This window comes from Nelumbo lutea, chromosome 3, assembly GCF_056320005.1.
Source record: "Nelumbo lutea isolate HS-2025 chromosome 3, American lotus-T2T, whole genome shotgun sequence".
Classification (NCBI taxonomy): domain Eukaryota; kingdom Viridiplantae; phylum Streptophyta; class Magnoliopsida; order Proteales; family Nelumbonaceae; genus Nelumbo; species Nelumbo lutea.
Genome location: NC_142686.1, coordinates 76329516 through 76347664, shown reverse-complemented (window position 1 = coordinate 76347664; position 18149 = coordinate 76329516). Strand labels below are relative to the sequence as shown.

Sequence of the window (18149 nt, the reverse complement as noted above, 5' to 3'; positions counted from 1 at the left end):
CTACTTTTACATGTGTCCCTTAGAATATAGAATACAAATGGGTTCAATTAAATTCAGATAGGGGTAGTTCAATTCTAATTGAATAAATTTGTTATATGGATATCCAATATGATCAAAAAATTTAATATAAATCTAACATTATTCTGCACAATTAAATATACAATAAAATATATACTATAATTATAAAAAATATATATATATAATAGATTATCTAAAAAAAATAGACTAAGATAATATGATCACATGCATAAAAGACCATTGTCAACACCCTTAATTAGAAGAGATCTGCTGCAAGCTGAAGATGTTGAATAGGCTAGCGGTAGACCAAAAAAGAAATTAAATGAGTCAATGTATCAATATACAAATAAGATTATGGAACAAGACGCATTAGAAGGCTTCACCAGGAAGTTCTACAACAAGGCTACATTCGCAAGAATCTTGTCAAACCGGGACCAGACCAATCCTTCTCAATTGTTGCACTAGGTGTACTTATCGCACTGGTCTGAATTCTCTCTTGTATGGCAGCGTGCATATTGTCCTACCAGTCCCACAACGTTGAGTGAGCCACGGAAGTACAAAGAATGTACCCCTCCGGCCCTCCCAAGCAAAGCTAGTTAGAAGATTGCCCAAGTGCAATTAAATTAAATGATACCTCCAAATGGAGTCTGGATTTTTTGCACATCCCGATTTGCATATTTTCCTACACATTCTATCATAATGTGCCAGGTCAATTTTACATAATTAAACTCTTACACGTACGATCTGATTAATTTATGTATTGGGAGAATTTCCGTTTCTTTGCTTTTATTTTTTAAAATATTAAAAACATTAAAACGAAAAGGAGAAAAAACATTATCTCCTTCACTAAGGGTTATGAGGACTGATGTAGGGGGTATATGGCCCACCTGCAGATCTTGACACATGCATCAATCGGATCTATCCCGGGCATCCCATGTATCCTAACACATGGTGTCGGTTGGACGCACCTTGACCATCCATCACCAACCACTGCCAAGTGCTGCCACTTTTTCCCAACTACTCAACGTCTAAGGCAATTCTGACTATAAAAAGGGATTCCCAAATTGAGGTAAAGACTCTCTGGAATAAAAGCTCTAAGTCTCCTCTCTTGCTTGATCCGACCCCTCGCAGCCCTTTGCTAACTTGACTGTCGGAGTTTTTGCCCCTGGGATAACTCCTGGGGCCTCTAACATCTTTCTTTCTTTCTCTCAGCAAGTTGGACCCATCGGCCTTGAACACTAGAAATTATATTGTTGCCCTCGGCTCCACATTTGGTAGCAGCAATTGGCATCGTCTATGAGAACGCCTTCAAAACTTTCCCTTAAGAGAAAACAAACCTAATTTAATCAACTAGTGTCCATGAAATGGTTGACAAGCAAGACCCTGTCCCTGACATCTGGACAACCTGACTAGCAATTGGACAACATAGGTCATCTGGCAAGAATCCACCCACAAGGTGGCCCCCCGACCAGTTTACGACCTCCTCAACAATCATCGTGCCCATAAGGCTCGAGATATGCCAACGTTCGTGAACTTTGGGAATGGGATCAGCACGTCCTGCGTGAGAGAGAACTAGGACCAGGCCGAAGCGACAATGCCATACATCGGCCAGTGCACCAGAGATATTCAAGCTCAAATTGACGCCCTTCAAGAACAACTTCGGCAAGTAAAGGAGGGTTGAGGTGATGCCTCCACCAGTTGCCCTACCTCATCCAGCCGAATGAAGGCATTCATAGATTCCATCCTCTCCAAGCTCCCCTCGCCAAATTTCAAGCCCCAGTGTTAAAGACCCACAATGGGAGTACAGACCCTGAGGACTACCTAGAAAGGTTTTGGGCCCTCATGCTCTTATGCGGATACTCTAACACCCTCATGTGCTAGGCCTTCCAAGCCACATTCAAGGGAGTAGTGCATCGATGGTTCTCCACACTTCCTCCACACTCCATCGCCTCTTGGAAACAATTCGAAACCTCTTCCTAGGTCACATTATGAGCAATTGACGATGTCAAAAAACTGTCATGCCCTTGATGTCCGTCACGCAGAAGAGCAGGGAGAGCCTTCGAGCATATATGAAGAGGTTCAACCAGGAAGAACAAGAGGCCAAGGACCTCATCCCTTCGGTCTCCATGCATGCGGCCATTAGTGGCCTCCGGCCGAGACCACTCAGCTAGTACATTTCCAAGACTCTGCCTAAGACTAAAGCCGAGTTCTTAAAGAAGGTTCAGAAGTACATCACCATCGAAGAAGTCGAAGCCAACAAATGCCTCCAAGAACTAGAAGTCGAGGCCAACTGAGGGCCCAGTAACAAGAAGAGGAAGGAAAGGGATGGCCACGGAGATGGTCCCACCAATAAAGGTAGAAAGAAAATGCCCAAATCAGGAGTCCAAAAAAAGTCAACACTTTGAACCAAGGCATACCAGGAAGCCAAGAACAGTGAAGAGTTAAGGAACAAACTTACCCTATTGAAAGGTGTCTGAGAGTAAGCCCAAATCAGGGTCGCAGCATACCAACAAAGAGTTCCAAGATACTACAACTCCTGAGTCAGAGAGCATCACTTCAAGAAAGGCGACCTCGTCCTCAAAAAAGTCATGCTTCCAGAGCCTAGTGTCAGAATGCTTGGCCCAAACTAGGAAGGGCCCTATAGAACCAAGCAAGTAGAAGGACCTAGCACCTTTCGGTAGGAGTATACAGGTGTTAGACTGGTGCCTCATATCAATAGAGTTGTAAATACCTTAGTGGAAAGTTCTAAATGAAAAATGCAAGTTCCTCTCACCTTGAATCTTTCTTTGTGATAAAATTCTGGTCCCCTCCAAAGACCAAGACCCCTCAGCCGACTGACCGCAACATACAACCTTTCTTAAGGTTATACATCCAAACCGGATGGCACCCCCCTTGGCCGGCTGACCATGGCATACAACCTTCCTTAAGGTTATACGCTCGGACCAAACGTCAGCCCAAGGCATACGACACTTTGTGAGTCATACGCCCATTTTCCTTTTGATCGTCCATGACTAAGGGAAGAGCTTCCAATACCTCGATGACTGTTGATAAGTTAGGTCACGATCCCAGCCTCAATCTCAAAGACCCTTAAAGAAGCAAGTCATTGGAGGCCAAAGATTCGATGTTGGCCAAGTACTTAATAAAAAAATGATGAACAACACACTAAGTAAATGACACTTCCCCACTAAGGAAACCACTCGTGACCTTGTCCACAAAGCCCTTGCGTAATGATGCATTAAGCATGATGTCAGCCTTGGCTATAATCACCTTCTTTCTTTTTCGCTAAGGCAAGGAGTTCCAAGACTTCGATAACTGCTATCGAATGGCTCGTGGTGTCGGCATCGGCCTAAAGGACTCTAATACGGAGCATCATCATGAATGACTAAGTAAAGAAATACTTTCACAATAAAGAATTACTTTATTTAAGGATGGCAAGTTTCTTTAAAAAGATGCCTCTTGGAGGGGGAGGCATCGGCCCATTGCACAAAACAAAAAAAAAAAAAGAAGAAAAAGGAAGAGCATCTTTTGGCAAGAAACTTAAGTTCCATTTACTCAAGTGTCTTTACAAATAAAGGCCACTTATGGGGGAGGCATCGGCCCTTTACAAAAAAGAAAGAAAAAAATATACAAGTTTAAGGGACACACAGGCCCAAACAAAAGAAAACAAGAAAATAGTTTATTGGCCCCCTCCAGTCTAACCAGCAGCCTGGGCAATAGCGTCAACAGTCAGGTTCTCGTTCATCCCGAGTATATCTACTATCTGTTGAGCTTCAATAGTGATCCAACAGACCGACATCAAAGCTCGGAGATCTTCATCACTTGAGCCTTGTAGTCGTCGAAGCCCTCTAAGTAGGCCTAGGAGGCAAAGGCGGTCAAGTCTGTCTCGTGCTCCTCCGAGGTCTTGTACTTTTTGATTGCCTATGTGGCCAACTCGTCCAACTACTACTCCATTAATGCTAAGAAGGACGTTAGCTCCTTTACGAGCTCCCTATTATTACCTCGTCCTTCTTGCGACACTCATGCTCATCGCGTGCCCAACCCTCGGTCGCCTCCCAACCGGACTGCAACGCACCCATCTACTACTTTAGGTGCTCAATCTTCTCTTGCATCCGTCGAAGTTGTTGGATCAACACCTCAACCTTATCACAAAGTCCAACTGAGCAGGAGACCATTCGCATATAAAAAAGGAAAATCATCAACAACATTTCGCCAAGAAGACATCGACGACACAACGGACTCAAAGAAGTGTGTGCATACCTCAGTGGCCTTGTCTAAAAGTGTGTCCCAGACTGAATTCACCGAATATTGTGTCCAGGACTGCTGGCCCCCAAGAAGGACCATGTCGATTGCTAGCTGTCGGCTGACACCAAGAATCGACAAGGAGTCCCCCTCTGGGATACTCCACTACGGCCAAAAGGTTCGACAAGTGGTGAACGTCCCATTCTCCCGAGGGTCAAACAATCGAGGAATCACATGGTGGGACCCGCCCGAGGTTCCCTCGGGCTAGCAATGTTCACACAACTGAAGTCTTTTGGTGGATCTCAGGCTATTTCTACAGGGCGCTTCTATGCTTGTGTCATCTCATGGACCACCTCGACCTCGACCAATTGTCTGGTGCCCCCTCCTCCGGCTAAAGTCAAGGTATGCTCCCGGCAGCTCCCTTCCCGATTGCTCTCTTAGACGCCACCTCCAACAACTTTGCCTTTCTATTGCCCTCCATTTCTATGAACAAGAGAAACAAATGGATCAGAGAGTTCCAACAAAACTCAAAAAAACTTCACAACTAGAAGACAGTAGGAGCGTCCATACCAAGGGGGGCAGGACTAAGGCCAGCCATAACCAAGGAACCCTCCTTCACCAAGGCTCCAACATGAATTGTCCCACCTAGTCGAAGTTGATTCATCACAGCCTTCTCCTCATCGTTGTTGCATGGTTGAATCCTCTCAGCCTGCGTATCTAGGTTCCCCCAACCAAACCAAAAGGACCAGCCTTGGGGGCAACTAACAAAGAAGAATTTCTTCTTCCAAGTGTGGAAAAACGATGGGTTGTGCACCACCATTCCCCATTGGCCTTGGAAGTACTACAAAGTCGTCCCCGTGAGGATGCTTCCTCAATGCGAACAAACTCCAAAATATGTTCAACGTCACTAACACCTTTCGAAGATGGGCCATCACCAATATGACCACTATCTTCCTAACGGCATTGGGAGCGAGCTGGCTAAGGATGAGGTTATAGTGGTTCAGGATCTCGTGAATGAGGGAGTGCAAGGGAAACCACAACCTAAAGTGAAGGTAACGCTCATGGATGCACACCTTCCCTTCAGAAGCAAGCCATAGCCTATCACCCACGTTGGGGACTTTAACCCTATAGTCCCCCAGAATGTAGTACTTTTCAGCCAACACGCCAACTTGCACCTTGCCGAGATTGTTGTCTAAGTCAACGCGGGGATAACACCCTAAGGTCACATCTTGATGCACAGCCTTGACCCACTCCATGGCTGTGGGTTCCTCGGCCTCTTCCACATCCACCACATCAGGGTGCCCAAGAATATTCCTTGGGACATCAGCCCTCGGCTGCGTGAAACCGGTACTCTCATTGGTAGAGACCGCACTCTGCTGATCGCACTCGGCCCGACAAGCCATGACCCTCTCCCTTAACACTTGGAAACTAGACATCCAAAAGGAGCTCTCAGAGTTGCTACTGTCACTCTCATTACTACTAGGAGTGATGCTAAGAGTACTCTAGTCAAAAAGGTTATAAGCCTCACAACCATAACCCAAGGCCAACATGTTAAGGACAGAAATTCTTTACCTAAAGATGTTAGTTAAAGAAGGTCTAAGGGATTAGTTGTTGATAGTCGAGGTGTCCCCAATAGCTCCAAGGCGGAATGCTACAAGCAAGTGGTGGAGAGTCGCTAAACCAGCCTCCCTATTTAAAGAAAAATATATGGCTCAGATCCAATTGATCTAAAGGCCGCAGATCTAGCAACCTGATAGCCCGAACCAACGGGCTAGACATGGCACCAACCTCAAGTGACGAAGAAACGCCAAGAGACAGGGCCGGTTTGCTCGTCGACTCTAACTCAAGATGCGTCGAACTAGACCTGATGGAGGAAGATTTGGCCCGACCTCTTGGCCACCCAACACGTGGAAGCAACCAAGGGTGACCTGGCAGGAGCGATAGCTCAGCACGGTAGTACACTCAAGGCATGAGCTCCGAGAAGAGGAACCCGCGGTCTGAGCTCCTCAAAAAGAACTCGGACTCTCCCTTTGACCCCGAGCCTTACAAGGAACGCAAAGAGCAACAACCCGAACTGGCCCTCCCCAGGGTAGTTCGGGCCACACTTCTATCCGAACACAAGACTTCACCTCGCACACCGCTCTGACACTTCGTCTCCAGGCCACCAAACTGAATAACCGTACCTGACACCAAAGGAGTCTGTATCCCGAGGCGGCGTGCCTGACTGACTTAGGATCTTACGCTTGACAGTCGCACTTCAACAGCCACCACCAGTTATAGAGATGGCTCCGACAAAGAGAGTAGTGGCTATTGTCTGCCCCAGCAGAGGTGATGACACCCAAATTGGCAGAAGTGCAGAGGTAATGATACCCGACCTGACAGGAGATTGGGAGTGAGTGCGTGAAGTGGTTATAAAAGGCCATCTTCCCCCCAAGAATGGAGGTACATGATAACTTTGCGCCATCTGGTTTTTTAACTTGCCTTTGAAAAAATACTAACTTGAGCTTCGGAGCACTCTCTTCCCCGTTTCAGGCACCTTTTGCTCCAGTCAGAGGCAAGATCGCTGACAGTTAGGACCGACCGGATTGCGCTCCATCAATTGGCGCCGTCTGTGGGAACGCTTCTAAAAGCCTCCCTCTAAAACTTTCATAGCACCTTTTTTTCCAAGAAACCCCAACACTCATGGATTCTTCCAACAATGTCGGATGTAGCACGGAGATGAACGCCACTGGGGAACAACTTCAAGTCCCCGTGGTGTGCATCGAACAGTTCACCATCCCCCTTCCAGTGGATGGGATCCCCAGCCTGAATTTACCACGAACAATGGCGCCCATGAATCTTCCCGCCATGAACGTCCCCCTTCCTCCCTCTGTTGGAACCACCTTTGCTAAACCAACCATTGTTCCCCTGACAACTAGCCAGAACTAGCTTGATGACCTGGTGCATGGCATGCAGGCCATCCAAGCCCAAACACAGTAGCTTCAACAACATCAAATCTACCAACAGCAGATGCTGCACCATGTATCCCAATACCACTACCAGCAGCAGCTCCCTCAACTGCCTCAAAGTCAGCCGCAGCTCCCACCTCGGCTCCCCGCCGTTAAGTGAGCCAAGCCCTCCCCTCAAGGCCAACGCCCCCACTAGGAGGCTTCCCAAGCTCAGGCCTCCCAGGCCCGGAGCCCCTCTAGAAGCCAGGCTTCATCCCTAGCTGCCCCCGCCTCGCCACACACCGACGGACCAGGAACTTGATCCATCAAGTCAGCATCACCTCGACACTCTCAGGACGGGCCCCTGCACACCGAAAACCGGTTCAGCGCCTTAGCCGCAGACTACCTCCAGCAGTCCAGGCCCATCGAGCTCGGGAACACCGAGGCAAGCAATGCCAACATTGGGCCTTCCAAGCAGCAGAGGCGCCACCGGCAAAGCCGCCGAACTACAACCCGCGTCCTGCCCGAGCTCCGAGGTGAAGAAACGAGCTCGAACGAGGTAAAGGCTGCCCCTATCCTCTCAGTCCCTTCCCCCCTATCATCAGAACTCCTTGCAGTTCCTATGCCCAGAGACTTCAAACTCCCCCCACTCGACAAGTATGATGGGTCCTTTGACCCCAGCGACCATGTCGATGCCTTTCAGTCCCAGATGCACCTGGCTAAGGCAAGCAAGTCCTGTATGTGCGTAGCCTTCACCACCACCTTCAGTGGAGTGGCTTGCACCTGGTACAGGAACCTGGCCCCCGGGTCAATAAGGAGTTGGGCTCAATTCGTGCAGGTCTTCACCGCCCACTTCGTCACCAGCAAGCGGTGCCCCCGAATCGAGGAGAGCCTCCTTGGCATGGTCCAGAAGGAAGGGGAGCCCATCCGCAGCTACATCAAGTGGTTTAACGATGCATGCCTACAGATCCCATGCCTGGACCCCGCAGTTCATCTCGCGGCAGCCAAGATGGCGGTGACACACAAGGAGTTCAAGTGGCACATAGTGGCCAACCAGCCCGCGACCATTGCTGAGTTCCTTAAGCTCATGGACAAGTTCATGTGAACGGAGGAGGAGATCAACCAAAGGACTGGGGGCGGGTTTGAAAAAAGGAAGAGAGAAGAACTCCTCAATCAAGGAGACAGCCGGAAAGATCCAGCTCGAGCGCAGAAACCAAGCCAGTCGTTCCGAGCTCCCATGGCAAGTCGGATAGACTACACGCCCTTGAACACGAAGCGGGCTGAAATCTTGATGACGATCAAAGATGCCCCATACGTAAAGTGGCCACCTCACCTAAAAGGGAACCCAAACAAGAGGAACAAAAACTTGTATTATAGTTTCCATAGAGACCAAGGTCATTGTACCGAACATTGTAATAATCTCAGCGACGAGATAGAGAGACTCATCTGTCGCGGGTACTTAAGAAATTTTGTATAGCATAATAATAATAATAATAATAATAAGACAGGTCGGCAAAGGGAGCACGGTAAGGATGCTCCCGAGTCCAGCAGCAGGCCAGTCGAACAGTCGCAAAGACAGCCTCCGAAAGAGAGGCCAGTTCAGGGAACCATCCACGTGATAGTGAGAGGTTCGGTAGTAGCAGGTTGTACTTCGGCAGCGGCCCGGGCGTCAGTTCGCGAAGCTGCCCGAGAAGAGCAGAACCCTCTGAAGAGGCCGAAGACGGAGGAACCAATTTTCTTCACGAAAGACGATGTGTAAGGGGTCCACTACCCCCACGATGATGCGTTTGTCATAAAACTAAGGATCAACGATTTCGAAGTCAGGCGCGTGCTTGTTGATTCAAGCAGCTCTACGGACATTCTCTTCAAGTCGGTGTTTGACCAACTTCAGTTGTGGAGAAGTGAGTTGAATCCCACAAACACTCCTGTGGTGGGCTTCAGTGGAGAGGAAGTCAGGCCCCTCGGGAAAGTGACAGTACCTATGGAAGTTGGCACATGGCCCTGTGCGGTCAGACTCCACCACGATTTTCTGGTGGTGCGACCCCTTCCCCATACAATGCCATAATAGGGTGGCCAGTCACTCATGTCCTACGAGTGGTGGTCTCCACCTACTACTTGGCAATGAAGTTTCCTACAGACTTCGGTGTGGGAGTAGCATGGGGCGACCAACTTGAGTCTCACAAGTGCTATGTTGCCGCCTAGAAGGGAAAAACCAAGGTAGTCGATGACCTCGAACTGGAGCGGCCTACGGAGCAAGGCGAAGAACGAGCTGCACCCACTGAAGAAATGGTCGCGATCCCAACTTCAGCTGCGGACCCAGCTCGGACGTTACAGATCAGTGCTTTCGTCCAAGAACCTCTACGATCCAAACCGGTAAGTTTCTTACTTCAAAATTTAGATATTTTTGCATGGTCCGCGGTCGATATGCCCGGTATTGACCCAAGCCTTATAACTCACAAACTTAATACCAATCATGAAGTTAGGCCCGTTATACAGAGGAAAACAACCTAGCCCCGGTGCGATGGAAAGCAATCGACGAGGAGGTCATGAAGCTTCTCACATCCGACTTCGTAAGAGAAGTCCATTACCCGAGCTGGGTAGCCAACCCCATTCTGGTAAAGAAGGCCAACAGCAAGTGGCACATGTGCGTCGACTACACCGACCTGAATTGGATCTGCTCAAAAGACTGCTTCCCACTGCCCAGAATCGACTGCTTGGTAGACGCGACCTCGGGGCATGAGTTGTTGAGCTTCTTACATGCCTATTTGGGCTACAACCAAATCAGAATAGATTTAGCCGACGAGGAAAATACCTCGTTCATCACAAAGTTCGGCCTATACTATTACAAGGTTATGCCCTTCGGATTAAAAAATGTTGAGTCAACCTTTCAAAGGCTTGTGAGTAAGCTGTTTCAACCCTTAATTGGCACAAAGATAGAGTGCTATGTAGATGACATGGTCGTCAAGACACAATTCTCGCATGAATTAATACACGATTTGTGTTCTGTATTTCAAATCTTGAGACAATTCGAACAAATGTATCTATCTTCATTGTCACCTCGGGCAAGTTCCTAGGGCACATCGTTAACCGGCGCCGCATAGTCGCCCTGGGCCGCTTTATGTCCAAGTCAGTAGATCGTTGCCTGCCTTTCTTTAAGGCAATTAAAGGCAAAGGGTTCGAATGGACCCGACACTGCCAGCTCACATTCGATGAGCTAAAGAAATACCTCGCTAGTGTACCAGTCTTAACCAGGCCCGAGGAGGGCGATGTCTTAGAACTGTACCTCTCGGCAAACGACAAGGTGGTTAGTTTGGTACTAATAAAAGAAGTAGATCGGGTCCAACGACCCATCTATTATGTTAGTAAAATTTTGCAGGGATCAGAGACGAGATACCCGCAGATAGAAAAGTTGGCATACACACTGATAATTGATGCTCGAAAACTTCGCCCATATTTCCAGGCTTACACGGTCATCATCTTGACCGACAAACCTCTAAGGCAAATCTTACCCAAGCCCGAGGTCTTTGGTTGGTTGATGAAATGGGTCATCGAACTCAGTGAATACGACCTCTAGTACAAGCCCCGAACTGCCATCAAAGCGCAAGCCTTGGCAGACTTTGTTGCAGAATGCACATTCAACTCCGAGGTCCCTAGCCCGGTCGAGCATGAGGTTCCTAGTTCAGGAGAGCTCGGTACTCCCAGGCAGGTTGAGTCCGAGAACCATGACGTTACACCCAGTTCGGTATCTCTCCTAGTTAGGCCGAGCGCGAACTAGGATGAGGAGCCCTGTATCCTTCACTTAGATGGCACCTCAAATCAGCAAGGCAGCGGAGCCGGTGTAGTTCTTCACGGCCCGAGTGGCATAAAACTGGAGTACGCATTATGCTTTGAGTTCGCGGCATCCAACAATGAGGCGGAATACAAAGCATTGATAGCTGGGCTAGCCTTAGCGCAAGAAGTAAGAGCGAAGCACATAGTTATCTGCAGCAATTCCCAGCTTGTGGTCAACCAGGTTACGGGCGAATACGAAGCATGTGAACTAACTATGATCGCCTACTTGGCAATGGTAAAGGAGGCTCTGCTCAACTTCTAGTCACACTTCATCAAGCAAATCCCGAGGTCAGAGAACACTGAGGCCGACTCACAACACCATGAGTACCGTGTACATAGAGGACTTACCTCGGCCTAGCATTCTCGGGGGGGTAGAGGAGGTCGCTCTTGTCCTTAAAGCAGAGCTAAGCTGGATCGACCCACTCGTGAGCTTCTTGCTAGATGGGACCCTCCCTGCAAATCGCAATGCAGCCAGAAGGGTGCAGCGCTAGGCAGCCAAATATGTCATAATAGATGAATGGCTGTACCAACGATCCTACACGCTCCCCTACCTGCGTTGCTTGCGACCTGCCGAAGCCGAGCTCGTACTCCGCGACACTCATGAAGGTCTGTGTAGCGGACACTTGGGGGGCAGGGCCATCGCCTAGAAGGCACTTCAACAAGGGTACTACTAGCCAACGATGAAGGCAGAGGCCATCGAACTTGTCAGAAAATGTGACAAGTGTCAGAAGCATGCCAATATCAACCATCATCCTGCTGCCGACCTCAAGTATCTCACTAGTCCATGGCCCATTGCGCAATGGGGCATCGACCTCCTGGGGCCATTCCCACCAGCAACAGGTAGGAGGAAGTTCCTAATGGTGGCAGTAGATTACTTCACAAAGTGGGTAGAAAGTTGAACCTCTCAAAATAGTCACAGCTCGAAACGTACAGAACTTCTTTTGGAAGAACATAGTATGTCGCTTCGGGTTACCTCAGATACTGATCTCTGACAATGGCAAGCAGTTCGAGGACATCAAATTTCAAGAATGGTGCCAAGATATGGGGATTCGACAAAACAACACTTAACCAAAAGGAGGGCATTTCAATATAGCATAATGTTTACATTCCAAAAAGAAAAAAGAAAACACAACAACAACAGAAGCAAGCTCACAGGCCCAGAGGTACATCTTCCTCACCCTCGGAAGGCACTTCAATGATACCCGAGGGTCCTGCCTCGTCCTCAGAATATGGTTTACCGTCAGCTGCGTTGGCCATCTCATAAGTAATGCACAAAGTGGTTATGGTGTTGATGTTGAGCTCGGGGTACATGTTCCTGATCATCCACCGGCTTAGTTCAAAGTCCCTCATGTACGAGTTCACCATCAGGTCGTCAAAGCGCGACAAGGTGATATAGTCATCAACGGCTTTCTTCTTGGCATCCTCCTGAGAAAAGATCTCAGTCCCCTCCCTAATATCCTCCTGAACGTATTCGACCTAATGCTGCAAGTCCAGCCTCAGGTCCGCCATGTGCTTCACCACCACTCCCATGGCCTCGGTGTCTCTTTGAGACCTCGCCAGCTTGGCCTGTGCAACGCGAGAAGCCGCTTCGGCAGCGCGGGATGCCTCTTCGGCAGCTCGCACCCACCTCGAGCTCTTTTTCGCTTGGAGCGCTAAAGCATGGATGGAAGAGTTCACCTACCAAGAAGAGAATAACGATGAGGAGAGAATAAATGACAAGAAGACCGACGAGAGGTTATTGACTTACCACCATGGCATAGGAGGCGGCACGCCCGGCTATGTGGTTCAAAGGAAGCTGGGCCCATGCCATGACCTCCATAGGGAAAGCGGCCTCCTTACTTTTAAGAAGCGTGTGATTCAGCGACATCATGCTCTAGAGCCCACTTTGGCCTCCCGAGCCTGAAGGCCCAGCCCGGGTATGAGCAGCCTCGCCGTAATAAGCCCCTGTCGCCTTGTATTGGAGGGGCCATCTCGGGCTCCCTGGGCAGATCCATTGGCGGAGAGCTCAGTACCTCGGACTCTACATCTCGAGGCAGTTCAGCACGAGCCCGTTTGACAACTCGCTTCCTCCTCTTCATGGCATGAAACAGGTTCCCACCACGAGTCTTTTTTGCGTCCATCACACCTGCAAAAAGAGCTCGACATCAGGAAAATAAAAGAATGGAAAGCAAAACAAAGGCAAACCTCTGAGCAAGGAACCTACCCGAACTCAGGTCGGCCTGGATGAGCTTGGCCTCCGTCAGATAATGGATGCATTTTAGCCTGAGTCGGGCCCAGTCCTAGAGGCCCTTTGTCGTCTCTCTATCTAGCGTAACACCGGGGTCAGGAGCAGCCAACCCCCACCCGGTTTGAAATGGCCACCCCGTTGCACTTTGTGCCCCGAAGTAGTCTCGTTTCCAAGCCGGGACCTTGTTGGGAAGATTGTGTAAAAGCATGAACCCCAGACGAGGAGACAGGTAATATGCCCGCCTACGCCCGGGAAGGGGACCCGCTTGCTTCTTAAGCATGAAAATAAAAGAGAAGATCTCTAGGTCTGAAGGCATAATGTGTTCGCAAAAGAGGGAGATAGTCCCAACCAAATTGCGGATAGAGTTCAGGTGGAACTGACTGACGGTGACACCGAAGTGGTTCATAACCTCGACGACAAGAGGGTGGAAAGGTAGGTGCAGCCCGGCGACGAACTACTCCCGGAATATCACGATCTCGTTCGGATCGTGTTTCCAAGGGAAGTCGCCCGAGGGTATAAAGTAAGTATACTCCCCGGGCAGGTTAAACTGAGTGATAAGGGAGTAAAGCCCCTCAGGCGTCTTGGTCGAGGACCCAAACTTGTCTAACGTCCGACCTCGACAGGAGGACGATGTCAAACTACCCGAGGCAACTCAACCTACGCATTCGAACTCTTCTTCAAGCTCTTCCTCGAGCTCACTAAGGTTGTCGGGGGATACATCTCAGTTCGTGGAACCTGCATCTAACCCCCTCAAGAAGTTGTCTAAGCTGTCCGAGCTAGACATTGGGAGGAGAGGAAAAACAGAAAGAAAGTACTGACTCACCAGGAAAAAGCTAACGAACTACGGAAGGTTGACGCGAGCTCAAGAAGTGAATGTAGGAGAATGGTGATAGAAAGCGACTGGGGGTCCCCCACTATTTATACCCACAGTAACCGAAAATCAATGGCTCACGATCAAGCTGACCACACGCCTCCAAAGACCGAGACGTGATTGGCCGCACGCCTTTGGAAACTGAAGCAGTGCCGGCACACATCTCCCAGCATTGAAGGCAGTAGTGGCGCATTTTTTGAATTTGAAAATAGCGTCCGCCGTCACATCTCCCAGCATTTAAAGATGGATTGGCGCGCTTTCTGACTTTTTGGTGCTCAAGGAATCCAGAAAATCTCCTGACGTACGCACACTTCACGCCATCAGTCAACCAGTTTGAAGTACGGGTCAAATCCACCAATCAACTCGTGAACTCCCCACGCTAGGGCAAGACCCTTAGCATGAGGAGTGGGGGACCATTGATGGAGGAAGATTTGGCCCGACCTCTTGGCCACCCAACACGTGGAAACAACCAAGGGTGACGTGACAGGAGCGACAACTCGGCACGGCAGTATGCTCAAGGCACGAGCTCCGAGAAGAGGAACCTGTAGTCCGAGCTCCCCAAAAGGAACCCGAACTCTCCCTTTGACCCTGAGCCTTACGAGGAACGCAAAGGGCAACAACCTGAACTAGCCCACCCCAGGGCAATTCGGGCCACACTTCTATCCAAACTCAAGACCTCACCTCGCACACCACTCCGGCACTTCATCTTCAGGCCACCAAACTGAAAAACCGTACCTAATCCCAAAGGAGTCTGTATCCCGAGGCGGCGTGCTTGACTGACTTAGGATCTGACACATGACAGCCGCACTTCAACGGCCACCTGCCACCGCCACCTCCAGTTACAGAGATGGCTCTGACAAAGAGAGCAGTGGTGGTTGTCTGCCCCAGCGGAGGTGATGACACCCGAACTGGCAGAAGTGCAGAGGTAATGATACCCGATCTTACTGGAGCTTGGGAGTGAGTGCGCGAAGTGGTTATAAAAGGCCCTTTTCCCCCCAAGAATGGAGGTACGTGATAACTTTGCGCCATCTAATTTTTTATCTTGCCTTTGAGAAAATACTAACTTGAGCTTCAGAGCACTCTCACCGGGTTCCTCCCCAGAGACTACTCGCTTTCTTCCCCGTTTCAGGCACCTTTTGCTCCAGTCAGAGGCGAGACCGCTGACAGCTAGGACCGACCAGATTGTGCTCCATCGAGACCCCTGTGTCTTCTCATGCACGACCTCAATCAATTGACCCAGGCACCTGTCCTAAGGCAGATGATGTCAACACTCGTACGGGGCACGAGCAATGCACGTGGATAGCCTATGCCCATAAAGACCACAATCACACACCCTGAGAAGAGTTATGCAACTAAGGCCAACACCTCCACGTGAATGTATTGTACTTTCGTTGGCCAAAGCGGAGGCCTCAACACAACCCGCCAAACGACCTTTGTCTCTATGACCTCAAGAGTGGGGGGCAAGTGATGTAGGGTATATGGCCGACCTACAGATCTTGACACGTGGTGTCGGCCAGATCCATTCTGGCCATCCTACGGATCTTGAAACATGGCATCAGCCAAATGCACCCAAACCATCCATCACCAACTGCTCCCAACTAGTCCTCCTCTAAAGCAACTTTGACTATAAAGGGGGCTGCCACATTGAGGTAAAGACTGTCTAGAACTCAAGATCTAAGTCTCCTCTCTTGCTTGGTCTAACCCCTCGCAGCCCTTTGCTAACTTGACCATCGGAGTCTTCATCCCTGGGGTAACTCCCAAGGCCTCTGACATCCTCTTTCTTTCTTTCCCTCAACAGGTACCGTCGACCTTAGACACTAGAAATTACATTGTTGCCCTCGACTCCACATTTGGCAACAACAAGGACGATATCTCTAAGATCATTTTCTACAATAAAGGAGAAATAAAGTAAAATCTGTTTTTAATCCACAATAAAGGGAAAACAACAAAATTTGTTGTTTATTTACATCATTACGTGTTTCCTTTCTCCATTTCCCTTAAAACAGGAGAAGCAATGAGGTCACGGATATCTTTCTGTGTAAAATACCTTGAAACAAGGGGTCATTGATACAAACAAAATCTAACCTGAACTTTCTAAGCAACCACAATAGAGAGAGCTTCCCATCATGTTCTTTAACTCTCTGCTATGTTTGGGTCTGGTCGAGGCTTTTGTATTTGGCCAAGGCTATCTCTCAAAGTGCTTCTAGTGCTTCAGAACGATAGAGAAAATGAGCTCCCAAATTTGTCAAGATCATCATTGTTGTGTCTTAAGTAGACTGTAGGCATCTCCTTCTTCCCATCCCATTTTTAATTCATTTAGCCAGCCCACTTTGTAAAAGCCTTCTCACAACAAAAATAAAGAACATGGGCTAGAAATTTTTACATAGATTTGGCTTCTTGAAAAGAAAAGGCAATAAACCCCTTGAAGAAGAAGAAGGTTTTCTAATTTTTAAATGTATTTTAATATTTCAAAACAAGGAAACAATACAAACGAATGCTCTCTCACATCCGTTAACTAGTTATAGGAATTTAATTGTGAGATGCTGATCTAGCACATTATGATAGGATGTACTGGAAAATGTGCAAATTAGGATGTGCAGGATATTTGTACTCCTCCAAATAATGAAAAGGAATAGTGTACATACTCTGTACGAGTGAGTAGAGTATTGGTATGTTTGCATACTCCTCCAAATATTCACATCCCCTATCAAGTTGTCACGGTATCAAGCTACCAATGGGGCCAAAATCTCAACTATTGTCCTATGTCCTCTAGGAAGGAATAGCAAGTCGACCTCACCTAACTCTATGGATTCTTGAGGATCAAATGTTTCCACCATGCTAAGAATCCATATGGAGATTTCTTAGTGTAGTTACAAGAGCAAAACCAGTGCTATGAGACATGTTTTACAACCTTTTGGTCTAAGAAGAGTTTCTACAAACACCTAGTATGCAAGAAAGGCTCTCTAGCAAGAACAAAGATAAATCCAAAGAGAGAAACTCAAGAACAGTTGCAAAAGTTAAGTTTGGGAGAAACTCACCTCTCTTGGATGAATCTTGGATCTTGGAATGCATTTTTAAATCCCAAAAGGCGGAGGCCCCCTTTTAAGGCCTTTAGCGACTCAACAACATGATTCAACCCACAAGTGAGCCATAACCTATCCTTAGCTGATAGAAAGGCGATGGCCACAGTTCTAGTTCTAGCCTTTGTTGATAGATCAATGACGACCACAACTCAACTTTAGTTGATAGATTGATGACAACCACATACCATTCCCAGTCGATAAATTGACGGTGACCACATCCTAGCCTTAGCCAATAAGTGTCAATCCTAAGAGATTTCCTAAGAGGAAGTTCCCTCTTTTATGAAATTTCTCCAAGGGAGGAAGACAAGTTTCCTTTCTCTCTTCCTAATAAGGAGTTGAGGAAGATTTAAGTTCAATCTTTCTTATGTTTTGAGTTCATAGCTAGGTTTTGTACTAGGTCTAATTTGTTAAAGGCCCCAAGTGCAAAAAGGCTTTGGTTTGTGTCTTCAATTTAAAGAAGATGGGCATTTCCCAAGTAAGCCCCATCCCTTACATATTTATTGTAGTTTTCTTTAGGGAGCTACTTATCATTTTCCCGATTTAACCATTTGCATCTTTCTTGTTCATGCACCACCCTCTAGGATTATAGCTTGCTTACCCTCTCTCATTATGTATGATAACATGCTCATCCATCATTTAGGTCAACGGTTTACCTCCCTCGGTACATTGTAGCTTGCACTATAACATACCATGTAGAATTGCACATCTAGTCATGTAGACTAAGACTTGGCTTTAATTTTTTCTAGGGACCAATGAGGAGTATTATGCTCTAGGCCTTTTCTAAAAGCACTTAAGCAAAATCTAAGGCGCCCTCCATTATTTCACAAGTTCATGGTTCATTACATAGGGATAAATTTAAGGCATTACGGAAATAAACAATTGTTAGGGCTTTAGCCCCGAGCAAGTGTGGTGCCTAACCCTTTCCCCACCCATACCTTAACCCCTTATCTAGG

General features: G+C 48.0%; 2 long non-coding RNA genes across 2 annotated transcripts; both read right to left on the bottom strand.

The window, feature by feature from the left end:
- Positions 1-229: 229 nt before the first annotated feature.
- Positions 230-17677, bottom strand: LOC148865515 (uncharacterized). The gene is made up of 2 exons (XR_016109128.1): positions 17152-17677; positions 230-538 (listed from the first exon to the last, which is right to left on the bottom strand). It is a non-coding gene; the product is annotated as an uncharacterized LOC148865515 (long non-coding RNA).
- LOC148865516 (uncharacterized) lies at positions 12080-13546 on the bottom strand. The gene is made up of 2 exons (XR_016109129.1): positions 12763-13546; positions 12080-12692 (listed from the first exon to the last, which is right to left on the bottom strand). It is a non-coding gene; the product is annotated as an uncharacterized LOC148865516 (long non-coding RNA).
- Positions 17678-18149: the final 472 nt, after the last annotated feature.